We start from the raw sequence: 18,412 nt of genomic DNA, 5'->3' as shown, positions 1-18,412 counted from the left end.
GTGCGTCAGTAGGTTTCAGACGTATTGAACCAAACAAAATAAAGAGTTCAAACCAGGGGAGAAGGGGATGAGGAGATTAGGGACAGAATATAGGACATGACGTCACAGGCGAAACAGTCAAAATATGATTTTTCACTATTTTGCGAGATATATATTACAAAGAAAACAACATGAGATGATTTTAAAAAGATATTTTCAAGAACTTTTGTAACAGTTTGCAACAAAAACAAAAAATAAGAGTGTACATATTACTAACAAAATAATCACAAAGTTGTAACTGTCACTACCGATACAGAAGTTCATTAATTATATAATTTCAAGGTTAATGCAGTAATAGTCGGACAATTAACAGTGGATTGCTGTATATCTTGTTGGTCAAATGTTCATTGCAACAACACTAGTAAATTCTGGAATCGTCTACTTGCGTGAATTGCGATTAATACAAAAATTATGTAGTCTCTTTGAAGTGGAATTAGGCGCTTTGGTCTTACGTAATGTATGTTTAATATGCAGATAATCTTCAAAAAAACCAGATTTTTCAACCTCTATTAGGTTCAGACTTCCTTTCTCTTTTTGACGGGTGGGTGGGTGGGTGGGTTGGCTGCTATCTGCGTATGCTTTTGTCTTGCGGGGGAAGAGCGTTTCATTTTAACATGCTGGATATTTTTGATTAATTAGTTGGGGGCTATGTGTAATGTTGACCCTGGGGAATGAGGAATCATCAGCTGCAGAGGCTTACATTTTAATCGGGCAATATCTACCTGGGGAGGGGAGATTTTATTTTTCTATTCAGCTACTATATTTTTGCGAGCTCCAAGAAAATGTATGGTACCAGCTTTTGTGTCAAATTAAGAAAGGCAATAATAGTAACAACATGTTTAACAGCATTAGGGAAGTTTTGATTTTTAGCAATATAGAATGCCAATTACGCCTCACTGATTGACTATCCTATCGATATTACCCCATATATATATATATATATATATATATATATATATATATATATATATATATATATATATATATATATATATATATGGGTTGGTGTGGATTTAAATTGAAAGAAGTTGGAATATAGAAATAAAAACCAAGATATTACAGGCATACCTGTTAACAGATAATAATCCATCTTTTTTACAGGATGTTTGCCATTAAAACTATATCGGTTGTATCCGTCTGCCCCACACAATGGAAGTTCTTTCTGTATTTGCAAATACTGAATTTGATTAAACACGCTGATAGTGCCATATTCATATTTTTAATGCAGCTATTAAATCATCTCATGGAAAGATATCGTTGCCTGATTCTGGGACAGGTATCTGTTCTAATTAATTAAAATTCAATAGTCAGCAGAGCGGCCAGGTGATGATTAGTTCGTCATTAGATTAATTTCATGCGTTACTTTACTCGAAGGACGACACCTCTAATCTGAGATATCCCGAATTTACAATAAAGCGTATTAACTGTAATTCAGTTAGAACTGTAAACCTGATCACCTTGTTATTCACTCTAGACTAGCAATATCAATACAAAACTTTTTAAGTTCAGGTGCTTTTTGAAAACCGAATAATTCTATAAGGCATTATGGGACTGAGGACTACGTGTAAGATATACCGACTTCCGAAACAGTTTGACAATATTCAAAAACTACGTACCTTCCAAACTGAAGATTTGAAAACAGAAATGTTCGAATGAACATCAGCAATTTTACGTTTTGCAAAACCAAACGTGAACACATTTTTACGAACAGATTTCCTTACTTAAAATTGCAATCGACACATATTTCTTAAGTCATTACAACACAATATGTGAAGGGTCAGAATGTCTGGAACTATCTAGCTAGGCACTTAATTTACATACGTGTCCACGCAGTAGGTCGACATAGGAGTACTATCCAAATATGGATAGTAAATCACAAGATAGCAGGGGTACTTAGCGGCGATAGTACAGAGTGTGTTAGCACTTCCTATAGTATCGTAATCTTAGTCTCTCTAGATTTTTGCAGACGACAGTGTTCTCTCTCTCTCTCTCTCTCTCTCTCCAAGATAACCAATACATACTCAATGCCAACTTGGATATAATTTACTTAACATATATAAGGCCTATTTTAGACCTTAAGGCCTCGGTCAGTAAGGTATTGACTCGTCAATGTCTGCCTGCTCTAGTGGGTGCATGGAGCTCAGTGTGTTGCTCATCATGACAAGCAGACGGAAGCTCCGCACCAGACAAAAATAACAAAAAACGAGCACAGAAGACTCCAGCTCTTCGATTTGCAAGCTGGAACGTGCGCACCATGTGCACAGACATCTCTGACGACCTCAGAGAGGAGGACGACACCAGGAAGACGGCCATCATTGACAGAGATTTCACCAGACTAAATGTCAGCATAGTTGCCCTCCAGGAAACCAGGCTCGCCTCAAGCGGCTCCCTCAGAGAGGTAAACCATACCTTCTTCTGAACGTGTCGAGAACCTGAGGAGCCCCGACAGCACGGAGTTGGCTTCGCCATCAAACACACCCTCCTGGCCTCGGTTGTGCCTCCTTCCCTACATGCGGCAAGAGCGCCGGCTCAACTCCTTCCATATACGGTGCCTAAAACGCATCCTGAAAATCAGCTGGCAAAACTACGCCCCACACAGCGAGATCCTACAGGGTCCAAGTATCCCCAGCATGTACTCCCTGCTGAGCAAACGCCGCCTTTGATGGCTGAGACACGTCCAACGTATGGAGGATGGGAAGCTGCCAAAGGACATCATATATGGACTGCTGCCCACTGGCACCAGAAGAGTCAGCCGCTCCTTACTACGTTTCAAGGATGTGTGCAAGAAGGACATGAAGGCATGCGACATTTCATCCGACGGCTTGGAAGTGCAATTCGATGACCGAGGCACCTGAAGACCGACGGTCCGCAAGGGCATAGCAATCGCTGATGTGAGGAGAAGCCAGCTGGAAGCAGAGAAACGTGAGAGAAAGAAGAGTGCGGCAGCAACCTCAGCACCTCAGACTACCCAGTACGTCTGCACCAACTGCAATAGGGACTGTCACTCGCGCATAGGCCTGCACAGCCACAGCAGACGATGCCAAAACTCCAGAGACAGACGACACTCCAAGAGCGTTACTCGCATGGTCTCCCGAGACTGAGTCGATAAATTGTGATGATGATGATGATGATGATAAGGCCTATTTTAGACTATACAAATATCGTGATGTTCAAAGTCATACTCTGATGTATTAGAGAGATTTCAATTAGAGGCTGACAGTATAGTCACATGTCTTCCATAAATGCCCATGTACGCAATAGCTTATGAAGATTTCGGCTGGCCCAGCTCTCATTAAGAAGAAAATCTGACAAACTCTGCACTTTTCATAGAATTATTTGTAATGATTCCCCATGTTATTTTAAAGAACTGCTATCCCCTTTGGTGATTGAACCGACTAATGCTTAGTTTTATCGAACTGCCCGTCCAGATCTGTGCAAACACTTTTATTTGGCACACATGAACTTGCAACTTTGCAAAATATGAATATTTTTAAGTTGATTCAAAAGTACATTACTTATACAATGTGTTTTAACTAATGTTTCTTTGTTTGATTCTAGATGTAAAATCTGTTATCAAATATTGCTCTTTGTAGACTGTACAATGACCATTTGATTGTGACGTAGGTGCATAACATGCTAAATGCAATTCCTTCCGAACTTTCGTAGCATCATTGTTTACTTGCTATGGATATCTTTCCCTCTTTTCCCTCTTTTTTTCGAAACTTTATCCTTTGATTATCAGCTTACCTTGTTTGTTGCTGCTGTGTTTTTAATCTTTCTTTTAACTTTGCCACTTGTATTGCTTGACTAATTTGTATTACTGTACATGTTTGGGGAATGGCTCATCTTAGGCCGTGAGAACTTGTAAGCGGACCCTTTATGCATAATTTAGCAAATAAAAATAGGCTTGAACACACAGCACACCCTGTTAACTACATCTCTCTATACAGCTATCCCAAACGTTCAGTCAGTCACCTAGTTTCTTCGAAATCTTTTCCAAGAGGATTTCGAATAAAACAGAAGGCTTCGGTGAAAATATTTTGTATTTAATACTACGCAGGGCTGATCAATAGAAAATCGCATGCATAAAAATATTTTAAAACTAATTTAGAGTCATTTTTTTTTAAGTAAGGGTTGCTCGTGCTAATTTAGAGTCATGTATTCTGAAAGTAAGGGTTGTTCGTACTAATTTAGAGTAATTTATTCTGAAAGTAAAGTTGTTCGTGCTAATTTAGAGTCATTTGTTCTAAAATTAAGGGTTGTTCGTGCTAATGTAGATTCGTCGATTCTAAAAGTAAGGGTTGTTCGTGCTAATTTGGAATCATTTATTCTAAAAGATGTTGTTCGTGCTAATTTGGAGTCATTTATTCTGAAAATTAGAGTTGTTCATGCTAATTTAGAGTCATTTTTTAAAGTAAGGATTGTTAGTGCTAATTTAGAGTCATTTATTCTAAAGGTAAGGGTTGCTCGTACTAATTTAGAGTAATTTATTATGAAAGTAAGGGTTGTTCTTACTAATGTAGATTCATCTATTCTAAAAGTAATGTTTTGTTCGTGCTAATTTGAAGTCCTTTATTCTGAAAGTAAGGGTTGTTCGTGCTAATGTAGAGTCATTTATTCTGAAAGTAAGGGTTGTTCGTGCTAAATTAGATTCATTTTTCTGAAAATAAGGGCTGTTCGTGCTAATTTAGAGTCATTTATTGTAAAATTAAGGGTTGTTCGTGCTAATGTAGAATCATTTATTCTATAGGTAAAGGTTGTTCGTGCTAGTTTAGAGTAATTTTTCTGAAAGTAAGGGTTGTTCGTGCTAATTTAGAGTCATTTGTTCTAAAATGAAGGGTTGTTCTTGCTAATTTAGAATCATTTATTATACAAGTAAGGGTTGTTCGTGGTAATTTAGGCATTCATTTCTATTTAAATGTGTATAATCCCAAATTCAGTTAATTTTTCCTTAGAATTAATCTTGAAACGTTCATACAGATAAGATGGACATCGTGTTCTTATCTCTAAAAAATATAGAACCTACTCTCCCTATAACATTTACGTCTTTGTAATTTGTCATGGACGACAATGTGAAATAAACTATATATATATATATATATATATATATATATATATATATATATATATATATATATATATATACATAGACAGACAGACAGACAGAGACAGGCAGAGACAGACAGACAGGCAGATACATACATACATACATACACGAATGCTGATGAGCGCTTTGAGTTAAAGAATAGATAGATATATAGACAGACAGACACACAGACTGACATACATACATACATACATACATACATACTGTAGAAAATTTAGAGTATGTGCACTTGGTTATAGTGCCCTGTTTTAAGCATTTCTAAGATTTGTGTGATTACTTGTTTGATTATTGGAATTCGGCGCCATGGAAATATTCCTGGCCCGAACTAATGAGCTAATTAATAGGAGCAAACGTCACGGAGTGAAGTGTTAGTGTGTTTCCATGATGTCCTGGTTCACTAGTAGTGAATTCCGACCAAAACCGAATGAATGACCCTGTCGTAAAATAGTACATATTAAAATCTAGTGGTATACATTGGTATCGTGACTGCAAGTACAGTACTTACGGTATTAAACCGGTAAATTACATAAGGGCATAAATAAAAAGGGACTTGGCAGAGACCGTTTATGTCGCCATGTGGGCGAATATGGTGCAGTTATATCGGCGAAATGTGCCTGGAAAGCATACATTGACTGGCCTAAGGTGGCGGAGTTAAAATAGTTCCCATTGTTAAGGAGTACTCATATATGTTCTAAGGCGTGAACGGTTGGTGGTACGGAAACATAATGAAGCCAAAACACGCAGATGTACGGTTGATAGATAGTTGGCAGTTTGGTTTATCTGTGGTCTTGCATTAATTAGAGGAAAATTTAGGTATAGAATGGACACGTCGGGCTTTCTGATTTACAACTGAGGTTGTATGGAAGTCTTTGGAAAGTCGGGGAAACTTATGACTTCTAGCGAGAATCGCGCCAGGGTTTGACAACCGCTCGGTCAAGTAAATACCCGTGTGCGTGTAACAATACATACATAGATGCCACGTGGTTAGCATGCCGGTATCGCAAGTCAAAGTTACAATCCCGCCCAGATCTAAATAAACAGATAGCTGAAACGGCTCAGAGGTTCGCATATACTCGCAAGGCAAAAGGTCTAATCCTGATCAGATACACCTATCTAGGTAGCTAGCTACCAGCTCAATGGTTAGCGTGGCGGATTCGCAAGCCAAGGATAGAATCCTTCCCCAGATCAATCCAGGTCGGCTGGTGTGTCACTGAGCAAATCACTTGGATCCTACTACCTTTGAACTATGTAGCCATTCATTTCTTGATATGTCGTTAAGCAGCAACAAACCAATTAACCAATCAACCACGTCGGTATATCATCTACAAATCTGCAACAACTTATCTTGAAATTACAAAATTCACAAGTGCATTGTTCATACACAAAAAATATTGAGTTTATTACCCACGTTATTAAAATAAATAGAAATGAAACATAATCAATACCTTTCTACGAACGCGCAGAGTGTTAGGTTTAGCCCAGTCTTATCGTTGATCTTGCATTTCAAATTCTCACATGTTGCAAAACTTCCTAATCTTGGAAATTGCTTGTGATAAACAAAATGTCGACATGCTGTTTTGTATTACATTTATCATTAGAATTTGTATCAAGCCTTAAAACAAGCATTTAGATCATCATCATCATATGACGCAGAAAACAAAATAAAAGCTATCAGTTCATAACAACAGAAATGAAATATGTATGTATTCTTCCGCCATACTGATCTCTTTTGTAAACAGCAGTTTAAAAAAATAGTTCCGTTATTTATTTATTACAATTTCGTAGTATTTTTTTGACTAGTTGTTGTTACATGAGTTAAATATCATATTTCACAGAATCATGACGCTTTAAAAGCCGATTTGCAAACATGGTTATAATTGGCCTCATGACAATAGCGAAGCAATTGGCGGTGTGTGTGTGTGTGTGTGTGTGTGTGTGTGTGAGAAAGAGAGATTTGGATTTTTAACGTAGCTTCAACAATGTTTCAGTCAAATCGCTACGATGTGTGGCAGTCAGTATTAATGTCTAGCACTGGGCATCAATCCGCAATCTGTATCATGATGTCCCACCCAGTCACATTATCCTGACACCAGGCCGACCAGTCCTAACACTAACCTCTTAATGCTGAGTGCCAAGCGAGACAGCTGTTAGTACCATTTTTGTAAGTCTCTGGTATGACTCGGCCGGGGATCGAACCCACGACCTCCCGCATCCGAGGCGGACCCTCTAACCACTAGGCCACCAGAGCGGTTGTGGCGAAGTAATTGCAAATTCAATTACTGGTATTGTATAATATTTGTGAGATTATTAATTAGTGGTATTGCTTTGAGATGTAAAGTATGGCTGAAAAAAATACCAACCATAAAAGTGAATTTGATTTTGATATTGTCAACCCAATAAAGAAAAGATATGTATTCAAACAATGAACTTTGACAGATATGGAATGCCTATTATTAGAATAACATCAAGTTGGTTAAACGCATTTTGATGCTTTTTACAACACGAGTCTATGTCTAAATTAAATGTTAAAAAATTTGTTGTCTTTATCAGCTATTCATTAATTTTATTTTCGTTGTGGTTGTATCGGCTGCCTTTGATAAATCTATGTCTTTGCTATTTATTAATCGATTTGTCTACACAAGCCCATATATCTTGCATCATGTACTGTAGATTCGTTTACATTTCTTTTTAAAAAAATACTTTCCTACAATCAGAGGTCATGTTCTGGTGACTTATGTTATTACCATAATCGCTACTTGTATCAGGAAATCAGACGAAGTATTATATATTCGCGTTTGGGAAACTGAGCAGTATGGCTGATTAGCATCAATTTGTGCAGAATGACCTTCACTTTCAGATTTCTGAAAGCTGCATTTCCATTGGCTACTTAAAAGGTCACCAGAACATGACCTCTAAGTGGTCAATGTCAGATCTTCACACTGTATAGTGGAGATCTGATTTTAATCAGATTGACTCTTTCTCAAAGTGTTGAAAATTTCTGCAATTGGCGCAACTGGAAGTAGTGTACTTCAGCTTTTCAGTTTTCAGACAAATGAATCAAACAAAATATATTTTTAAAAAAAGAAAAGAGAACGAAACTTAAAAGGATTTGAATATGACTTGAACCAAAATTCAAAGAAAAAGAAACAGGAGGAAAGAAAGAAAGTAAAATAAGAGAGGACAAAAAGTAAGAAAACAAAAATAAGGATTATGTAAATTACTTCTTCGCCTATTCCATACATATCAACAGTCATTAATTGCTTCACAATCTTTGCCTGCTGTGGGTATGATTACCAAGTATACGATTCAGAGTATCCTAAAAGTCTGAATTTTGTGGTTTTGTGCTAGGTGGAGATTTAACGGTTTTGGAATTAAATAGGAGTAATGGCTTTTTATGCGTGTGTTATATGCATAGAAAACCTGACTTAATTGAGGCTGTTTACAGCGTTCCAATCTGAACAGACTGTAACTGTATTAAAATTATTCAGTCCTAAAAATAATAAAAATGATTAAATAAGTATGTTTAACATTCCACAGTTCTTGAAAATCTCTTCTTGGTAAGGGTAATGTAAACAGGAAATATGACTGTTAAATGTAACCGAGACAACGTTAGCACTGCTCATGTACTTCTGATTAATCGATAATTGTACATTAATCGATAATTGTACATTAATCGATAATTGTACATTAATCGATTCAGCTGATAGAGAATGCAATAATTTTATCGGTTTTTGCATCAAAATTTATATGTAAATGTCAATAATACGATCAAATTAATACCATTCAAAATCTGTGTATTGAACTGAGAAATGATCCAAGACAACAAACCTTTTAGGTTTAATGCTACACGATGTATACCTAATAATGTTCACCACCCAAAGGCACGAGACACGCTGCATGCCTAATAATTGTATCACCCAATGGTACGAAACACAATGTATACCTGATGATTTGTACTGCCCAATGGTACGAGACACCCTGTATTCCTAATATTTTGTATCACCCAATGGTACGGCACACGCTGTGTTCCCAAAAATTTCGTAGGAAATGTTTCTTAGTTTCAGTAGATACTTAATTATTACTTTGCCATAATGCTCATCGTGTTTAGTTTTTAATATTGTAGTGCTATAGCTAGGAATAATGTTAAACCATCAGTATGTCTGTCTGTCTGTCCATATGTTACCATCCAGATGCCTTAGTGAATAATTTGACATATTGTCCCTGTTGTTTAATCTTTATTATTCCCGTGCTTTATGTATGGACATCGTAAAATTATACATCTGTCCGCCCGTTAACATATATTCTCCTAAGCTGCAAGGTAGAAATGAATGTTCCCCTTGGGGTAACCACTATAGTCCCTGGGAGGAATCAAATGTAAATTTATTTATATAAACATTAAACTTACAATGACATGTTCTGACCAAATCGTATCTATGCCGTCATTGTCGGAATATGCTTCACATCCGTGGTGGATTTTAAATTATGATCAGAGGGTCACTGTTGAGGTTGGTAGAAAGAGTGGGGTGTCTGTTTATGTTTTTTGAATATGCAAGAAAAGGCGCGGGAATATGAGCGGGAGATTGTGTTTGTTCTATTTCAGGGTTACATTTTGTCAATGACGTATATGTCTCCGCTTTTGCAACCAGTAATAAAAAAGGTGTTGGCTCTAAGAAAACAGAATCAGCAAATGTATTTTTAGGACTGGAAAACTTGGTCGTTTCTCAAATTTAGCAGATTGTCGTCAGGGACAGATATGACAGTATAATCATGTTGTCATGGACAAGTTGATGATGTATTCGGGATGCCAGGGACACAATATAACAGTGTAATCAGGTTATCATGGATCAGGCCTTCATGGATAATATAACAGTGTAATCAGGTTATCATGGATCAGGCCTTCATGGATAATGTAACAGTGTAATCAGGTTATCATGGATCAGGCCTTCATGGATAATATAACAGTGTAATCAGGTTATCATGGATCAGGCCTTCATGGATAATATAACAGTGTAATCAGGTTATCATGGATCAGGCCTTCATGGAAAATATAACAGTGTAATCAGGTTATCATGGATCAGGCCTTCATGGATAATATAACAGTGTAATCAGGTTTGACTGGTTTATGCTTTTATTCAACTTAATAAATATATATTTAATAACTATAAACTTTATGCTATTGGTCACAAGGTATACTTCAGCTGAGGTAACTACAGTACATTATGAAACGTTAGCCTGCCATCATCAGCTGATAGTTGAAAAAGTGCGTGTAGTATTTAATGCGTGTCACTGTTTCATTAATAAATCATCATAACATTAAGATAATGTTTTTAAATGTACATTTAATTTATTGCAGCTATACCAAAACAATGAGCCCTCCCCGAACTTAATGGCCATTAAAATTAAGGCATTGATGCAGAGGGTCGTGTCTGTCTATATTATTTTACTCCGACACTTATGTGTTGATATGTTCGCGCCTTTCAAGAAAAAAAACAATTAACATCAATGACTTTTTAATACGATGAGCGATGTAATAGCGTGGGCAAGAAATCATGGCATGTCTAGACAATTATTTGAAGTCCGATATACAAAAGTGTACAGATCTATAGCGAAGAAGATACGTGTGTGTGTGTGTGTGTGTGTGTGTGTGTGTGTGTGTGTGTGTGTGTGTGTGTGTTGTGGGTATAAAAGGAATAATGTCGGGGAGGGTAATAAAGGAGTGGTAAATAAAGTATCGACCTATACAATATGAAACGGATACTAAAATTGGACAAAGAAGAAATATAGATTTTTTAATATTTTTTTAATTAGTTAACATTAATTAGTTAACGCATATATTGACGCCTCATTCGTATTTCATTCCACCCACTCAAAACGACCACCTCAGTCGCGAGGGAAGTGTCTTGGGCCGTATAGTTTCCGGTACATATAGGGAATTTCCAGATATTTGAGAACAGGTGTAAGTTTGCTGGGCATGAACCCTGTTCAGGCATATATTGACCAGAAAAAGCTGATGTTGTTGTGTTTGTAGATTAACGCGATTTGCAGCCGGCGATAGGCTGGCTATTCGTGGTGGCCACTATAAATGATAGAGGAGGAACTGGGGAGAACCTCGGGAAGAACAACCGACCCACGAGATGTTACTGGCAAGATTTTCACATACCAACAATGACCGAGAACGAGTCTGGACCCTACGCGACAAGCACTTTATACCACTCACCCACCCCACCCCCGCAAGAAAAAGCTGGAACAAATATACATACTGTCAGCATATTATCTCTCGATGCAAGTGTTTCTCTTAAGTTTGTTTAATTAACATTTGCCAGTATCTAAATAGAAATAAATAGCCTTTATACCAGGTACATATATATAGGCTTCTGGAAAATAACAATTGAAATAATCTGCGGATAGTATTACGGGATCATTTTTAGAAAACCTGGCCGGGGGGAGGGGATATTTCGTTAAAGGAATAAAACTCACTGCAATTTAGATGTGTGTGTGTGCGTGTGTGTGTGTGCGTGTGTGTGTGTGTGTGTGTGTGATTTGAATAATGGACTAAATTCTACATATTTCACAGCATACACTATACAATGATGGTGAATCTGAATGACTCCGTTCGTTCTAAATGCATATTAAACTGTAACGTTAATATCTGCAGAATCAAAACAAAGGTGTACAATATTGCCTAAAGGTTTAGTTATTTTGTTTATATCATCGTGTGTTATCCACCCTTTTGTTTGTGTCGTCCACTTCTTTGTTTACTCTCTTGGAGCACCTTATATGATAGCTTATATCTACCCTTCGTTCAAGAAAGTGTGTGTGTGTGTGTGTGTGTGTGTGTGGAAAGATGAAGAATGAATTGCATACTCATCAAAAATGATTTTTTTATTTAAAAAAAAAAAAAAAACTTTCAGTAACTGATGAAAATTTCACACCAATTTGACCAACAATGTCGAATGTATAATATTTGAAACATGCGTAAATTTGTTTAGGTTAGTGATGTTAATAAGGCAGTCCATGACTTTGTCGGAGATTTTAAAAGTGCTTTTTTCATTCAACCATTTTATAACTCCAAGTGAGAAAGATATTTGCGCAGATAAATTTGCTTTTTAATTTTCATTCTATGATACACGGTCCAAATCAACTCAGAGCAGAGTATGCCCGACATTTCCAAGAACCCATTCAATTCAATAGTTTTCACCCCTGTGGACTTGACGATGGACTACACAAATGAAATACGATCTATGCCTACTCCCGCATGTCGTAAGGGCATTGAAAGGATCTGGGAGAGCGCAGAATTTAGCATGCCTGTCGTGCAGCCCCAGTTTAACCTCTTCATGCATTAGTTGAAAATAAAGAATGTGGACTACATAGTATAAATATACATCCAAATGACGTATGCTTAATATCAGATGAGTTAATGGTTTTGATGGTTCAATATTTTATCGTTCAGCAACCAAAATAAGTTATCTAGAGTTGAAGCAGTTAGAGCAAAGTGCACTGCACCGTTGCAGACGAGCCGTACTGATTCACTTGAAGGATTCAAACAAGTACTTTTTTCGGTCGCGAGTCCATGGCGCTTAATGCTGCGCCACCACGGCTCCTGTCTCCTTAAGTCGCCTCTCACGACATGCACGAGGGCGCAATTGGGCATATTCTACATCCCCGGTCACATACGCAGGGGCAGAAGGTAATGGAACGCCCATTTTAATTTCCATCACGCTTTTTGGGACATGCAAGTTGTTTTCAAAAGAACATAATGTCATTTACCTGTGTAAAATGGGTTTATTTTTGCATTAAAACCCTTTGAAATATAATAACTAATAAACGGGTACAACGTCAAGATGAACACACATTCGCTCAATACAGGTTTTTTGCAGATATATCTACATAAAGCAACTATCGCTTTTTATCATTACGCAATAGATGGAGATGTTGTTGTTGTTTTTTTATATTGCTTGCAAACTAAATATGTAATACTAACGAACAAATACGACCGCAAAGATACAATTTGTGTGTCGCGGTGTAATTGGTCCATTTCACCGCTTACAGTTACTCTCCGCCCCACGCCAACCCCCGTCGGAAATGTTTGTTAGGTATTATTATTGGGAGTATAATCATTTGTTAGCACAGCGAACACGTGTTTTATCCATAACGGGGTCCATAACAAATGGCATGAAAGAATACAGTATGCTTCATTGATTAACCAATTAATTTCTTTTATAAATTAACAACTCAGTGAAAAGGATAGTAATTTATTTTCTATATAATTTATACACAGCTGACTGCGTTATTGTACATATAGTGGAACAATATGATTAAAGAGAAGAATGCCTTTTGTGGATGTGCACTGCGAAGTATTGTGTATTGTGCAATTAATTTATTTGTTAATAAGTGACCAGGGAACCGGAAGATCTAATTTGCCAAGGCATTTTTGTTTAACTTTTTAAAAAAATTTAATGTAAGCTCGCTACTCGTACCTCGTGGGGGAAAATACAAAGGTAGATAACTGAAGATTTCCCGAGCTAATATTATACTCCCTCCCTCGCCATGTATGGTCGTCGGAATGTCCTTCAAAACCGCCTAATGGAACTTCTCCGAACTTGGTATTTTACATGTTGATTACATGCTGATATGGTAAACATTCCGTATCATTTAGTCCCCGTTCCCAAGGGTAAGAAAATGGCTATTGTGTTAGATATACCATAAATACATGAAATGACTGGTATTACGTAGATACCTTGTTTGTGACGGTTGCCTGGTAACGATCCGTAGTTCGCGGCCTGATAAGAGAATTAGAGGTGGGTGGATAGTCAATACAAAAATTCCAATATCAAGCCATCCATCATTTAAATCGAGCATGTAATACGTCAGCATGGCTGTACCTTATTTTCAGGATGCCTGCAATACGTTCAGCAAAGCCCGCACCTTGGAAATGTCAGTGCCAATTAATGTTAGTGTGGGCTTTTTAGTTCATATTTGATCAAAGCTGTTTTAACGCCTTTTTTCTAATCTAAAACTAGAACATACTTGTAAAGTGATAATTTATGCAGGGACTACATGTAAAGCGAACGGATGGAATGTGTTAGTGCACATCAAAGTTAATAAGATACAAATTATGTTCATTATGTCTGCATTTTCTAAACTAAATAGTAATTACATAGTGTTCATTTATGTGATACTAAAATGTGGAAATTCAGTGCAATTTTATGATACCATTGAAATGTAGGCTGGTACCTGAACATGTTTACGTGCAGTTCGCTTCTGCATATAGTTTGCCGTAGCCAAGGACAACACAATATGCTATGCATGTATTGTATTGATTGTGACATGTTATGGCTGCACATGCAATAGCAACATATTAATTTCTTTATTCGCTCATGTTTTTATTTGACACCGTCCCTCAATTAATTAGTCATTTGTCATGTCCAATGATAAATTTCCGCAATATCATGGAACCGGTTCTTCGGCACCAACAAAGTTCGTAATTAGGAACATAATGATGAGTACTAGGCATTACTTAAGCCATGCTCCATTTAAACTATATTATTTTCATTCCAACTCATTATTTCCAGAACCGCTCCGGTGGCCTCCGGTCCCCCCTTAAAAAAAATTGAAATGACGTCCTTGTCTGGGACGCAATTGGGAAGAAAGAATTGAGAAATATTATAAAGTTTTAGCTAAGGACATTACGGATGAAAATATGAAGATGGCGAAAAATGGATGACTATTCACCTCCCGTACTCCAGAGTTGACAGGCAAGAACATTGCAAGCGATGAACTAAACTTAAGCCACTGATTGGTCTGGTTAGATTTTGTGGGTCTAACACTATTTTTCCGCACATGATAGGTTATGCACAACGGCCAATATTTTTGGTAGATGAAAAACTACCGAGCCTGAGGAAGTCACTGGTAAGCTTTCAAACATAGCTACGTTGGCCCAACTTTTATAATAACTCATGCGGACAGAGGTGAGATATCAGTGGTCTGTAAAAACATGTGCCTTAGACCGCTCGGCCAACCGGGGCCCCAACTTAAGCCACCGTGTCCGTCTGTTGGATATAGAGCAAAATCTATTTTAGGGGCTACCCTAGCGACCAAATCATACTATCCACTATAAACATGCGTCTATTAATTACAAAAATTTCAATTATCGAAGAAAATAAACTGCACTGTTAAAATATGTCCTTTATGTAGAATAAGCCTTCTAAATCGTGTGTCAATCAGGTGTCAAATATAGTTTTTTAATTCAGATCTGGTGAACATTTGGATAAAAGATTAATACGGTAGGTGTATCTGGACATCAACCCAAATTGTGTTCAGGTCCAATCAAATACTATAGCTGAGAATAATTTTTTATCAAAATCTCTCATGAATTATTGAAGTCCCTTCCTCTGAAAAAATGTAGAAACCCACCCTAGCTTCCAGGATTAGTTTTGAGCGTTTGTAAACTGATATTGCCTGCTGATCAATAATTCCACACAGTAGGCTTTCGTTATCTGTTTCAAGAAAGCTCAAATAAAGTGGAACCTGTGCAACACGGACAGAATGAGGCTCAACATCGAGGTCGGATTGGAGTGTCGCAAATCTATCACAATAATTTAATTTTCAGTTAATTTGTCCTCCTAAAGTTCCCTTATTTCGATACATCTATACACCCGATTTTGCTTATTTTATACAACTTTGGGCCTGATTTGACTTATTACAATTATTTATTTTACAGATCTACAGCTAATATGAGAATGCGTGTGCATAGATTCCAATCAGGTCACAATGAACATAAACCCCCGACAATGCATGTAGAAGTGTATTTCCTTTGCCTCTCTAAAAGAAGTGCCACCTAAGTTATTGATTGCACAAACTTTAACACATACGGCAAGTAAAAACGAAATCACCAACCAATTTTGAAGGAAAAAGTAAATGTTTCGTTGTCTATGTATTTGTGCCTTCATTCAGCCTTTAATTCTTTATACAGTATGCCGGTTTCTCAAAACACAGTTTGTTCTATTTCTGCTAAATTTGATGGTTAAGCAAGGGCGATTAATGGTTTACTTAGGAAAATGTGGCTTTAGTTTTGTTTTGTGTTTCCTTTATCTGTCTAACGTCTACTTGCTCCATTTTTATCCATAAATTGAATGAGAATGGCAGACTTTAAAATCACTCAATTAGTAAGAACTGGATTGTTTGTATCATCGACCAACTTATACTTCAAAATCAATTTCAGAAAGTCAAATTGGTCAATTAATTTACGACATTAATGTGAGGTGTGATGTGATGTGATTTTGATTTTTAATGTAGTTTTAACAATTTTTCAGTCATATCGCTACGATGTCTGCAGTGCGGCAGTTTATAGTGATGTCTAGCACTGGGGCATCATGCCGCAGACATTATCCTGACACCGGGACGACCAGTCCTAACACTAACCTCTTAATGCTGAGCGCAAGCGAGGCAGCTGTTAGTACCATTTTTGTAAGTCTTTGGTATGACTCGGCCGGGGATCGAACCCACGACCTCCCGCATCCGAGGCGGACGCTCTAACCACTAGGCCACCGGAGCGGTACACGACATTAATTATTCTAGCGATAAGATACACATCGGTAATGGAAAATATCCAGGGACAACAACACACCACAATACACAAACACCACCACCCACCCGATTCCCAATGCAATATAGGAAGTCGGGTGGAAAATCTAAATGAAACTAAATTTTGAAAAGATTTCTCTCTTACCTTTTTGTATTCTTTTATTCCTTCTTTCTTCTATTTCATTAAATCCTCTGCCTAGATAATATCAACTCACCAACAGTTCGAAAATAATTTTCAAAGTTCTTTTTATATTCTTTTATTCCTTCTTTCTTTCTGTTTAGTTAAATCCTCTGTCGAAAAAATATCACTTCATCAACAGCTCGAAAATCAGTTTCAAATCAAATGGCGCGGTCTGAAATGTATCCCCGCTTAGACTCAATCATGCAACGGCGACATCCGTTTTGCTTCACTAGACAGTATAAATTAGATAAGACGGCCTCGCCCAGTCAGAGGACTAGGTGAATATCATTGAAAAGCTAATATTCTTTTTAATGAGATCTATTAATCTTGTAAGACCAGTCATGGTAGGAAATCGAAGGGGTTTCCTTATCCTTATGCATGATAAAAAGGAGTGAAGACTTCTTCATTCATCTCAACTCTGTGAAGGGGGTTGTAAATCTCTCTCTCTCCCTCTCTCTCTCTCTCTCTCTCTCTCTCTCTCTCTCTCTCTCTCTTGTATGCCAATTCCAGGAGTCTGTACCTGACTTCACCAAGGTGTATGCATGTATGTATGTATGTATGTATGTATGTATGTATGCATGCATGCATGTATGTATGTATGTCACTGATTGTCAGTGTATACTGTACAATTTATGTACTGCATGCATGTATGTATGTATGTATGTATGTATGCATGCATGCATGCATGCATACATGTATGTATGTATGTCACTGTTTGCCAGTGTATACTGTACAATGTTAAGTTTATTCTGTTAGATGATTTTCCCCAAACTCCATATCATGTTTATAAATCAAATCTTAACGATCCATCAACTTAATTACTATATTTCTCTATCTGTACGTTTGTCTGTCCGTCAACCTTTCTCCTTTCTTTCATCTCTTCTCAGTTGTATGGATGTGGAGCAGGCAATCATTATGGTATATAAGAACAAAACAAAACGAAGCTACTGACCACTCACTAATTAATATTGCATTAACTTTGCTAATTATGTTTTAATTATTGACATGCATTCAGCAGTGGCGGATATTGATCACCTTAATGCAGTTCTGACTAATTTACTATGCTCTATATATTGTTGGTTTGTTTGCTATTTTGTGTTGAGGTTGTTTTTATTTGTTTGTTTGTTTGTTTCTTTTTTGTTATCATCGAATCTTCCTATCCTAAATGAGAATGCTAGATTGTCACGTGATGTTATATTATTTGTCCCGTAAAAGAGAGAAAAGAAGCTTATTCGTTTATCTCATTTTATTTATAATTCAAACCTCTGTAAACAAATTTATTTCCCTCGGTCATATAAAATGACACTAAAAAGTTAGGGAATGTGACACAGTGATTGTATCACATTCCCACAAATGTTTTTTTATTTTCCTTTAAGAAATTTATAAATAAGAATTGTATCAACCTGATTATATTGAAGAATCCATGATTATTTTTTCTTTGTTTTGATTGTTTCGCTTTGGTTTCCAACGCAGTTGTTTTGGGGGTTTTTGTTTGGAGGGGG

The 18,412-nt window shown here is 37.0% G+C and overlaps 1 protein-coding gene across 1 annotated transcript in view; it reads right to left on the bottom strand.

Annotated features, from left to right (window-relative positions):
- The window catches only part of LOC149791303 (uncharacterized), a 117,491-nt gene extending 100,383 nt beyond the window's left edge, over positions 1 to 17,108 (bottom strand). The window contains exon 1 of the mRNA XM_089971327.1: positions 16,875 to 17,108. The gene's annotated coding sequence lies outside the window, so the exon portion shown is untranslated. The remainder of the gene's footprint in view (positions 1 to 16,874) is intronic.
- Between the last annotated feature and the right edge of the window lie 1,304 nt (positions 17,109 to 18,412).

Source organism: Sinohyriopsis cumingii, chromosome 9 (assembly GCF_028554795.1).
Source record: "Sinohyriopsis cumingii isolate HCF-2022 chromosome 9, ASM2855479v2, whole genome shotgun sequence".
NCBI classification, from domain to species: Eukaryota; Metazoa; Mollusca; class Bivalvia; order Unionida; family Unionidae; genus Sinohyriopsis; species Sinohyriopsis cumingii.
The sequence above is the reverse complement of the archived record's forward strand: the minus strand, read 5'-3'. Positions and strand labels throughout refer to the sequence as shown.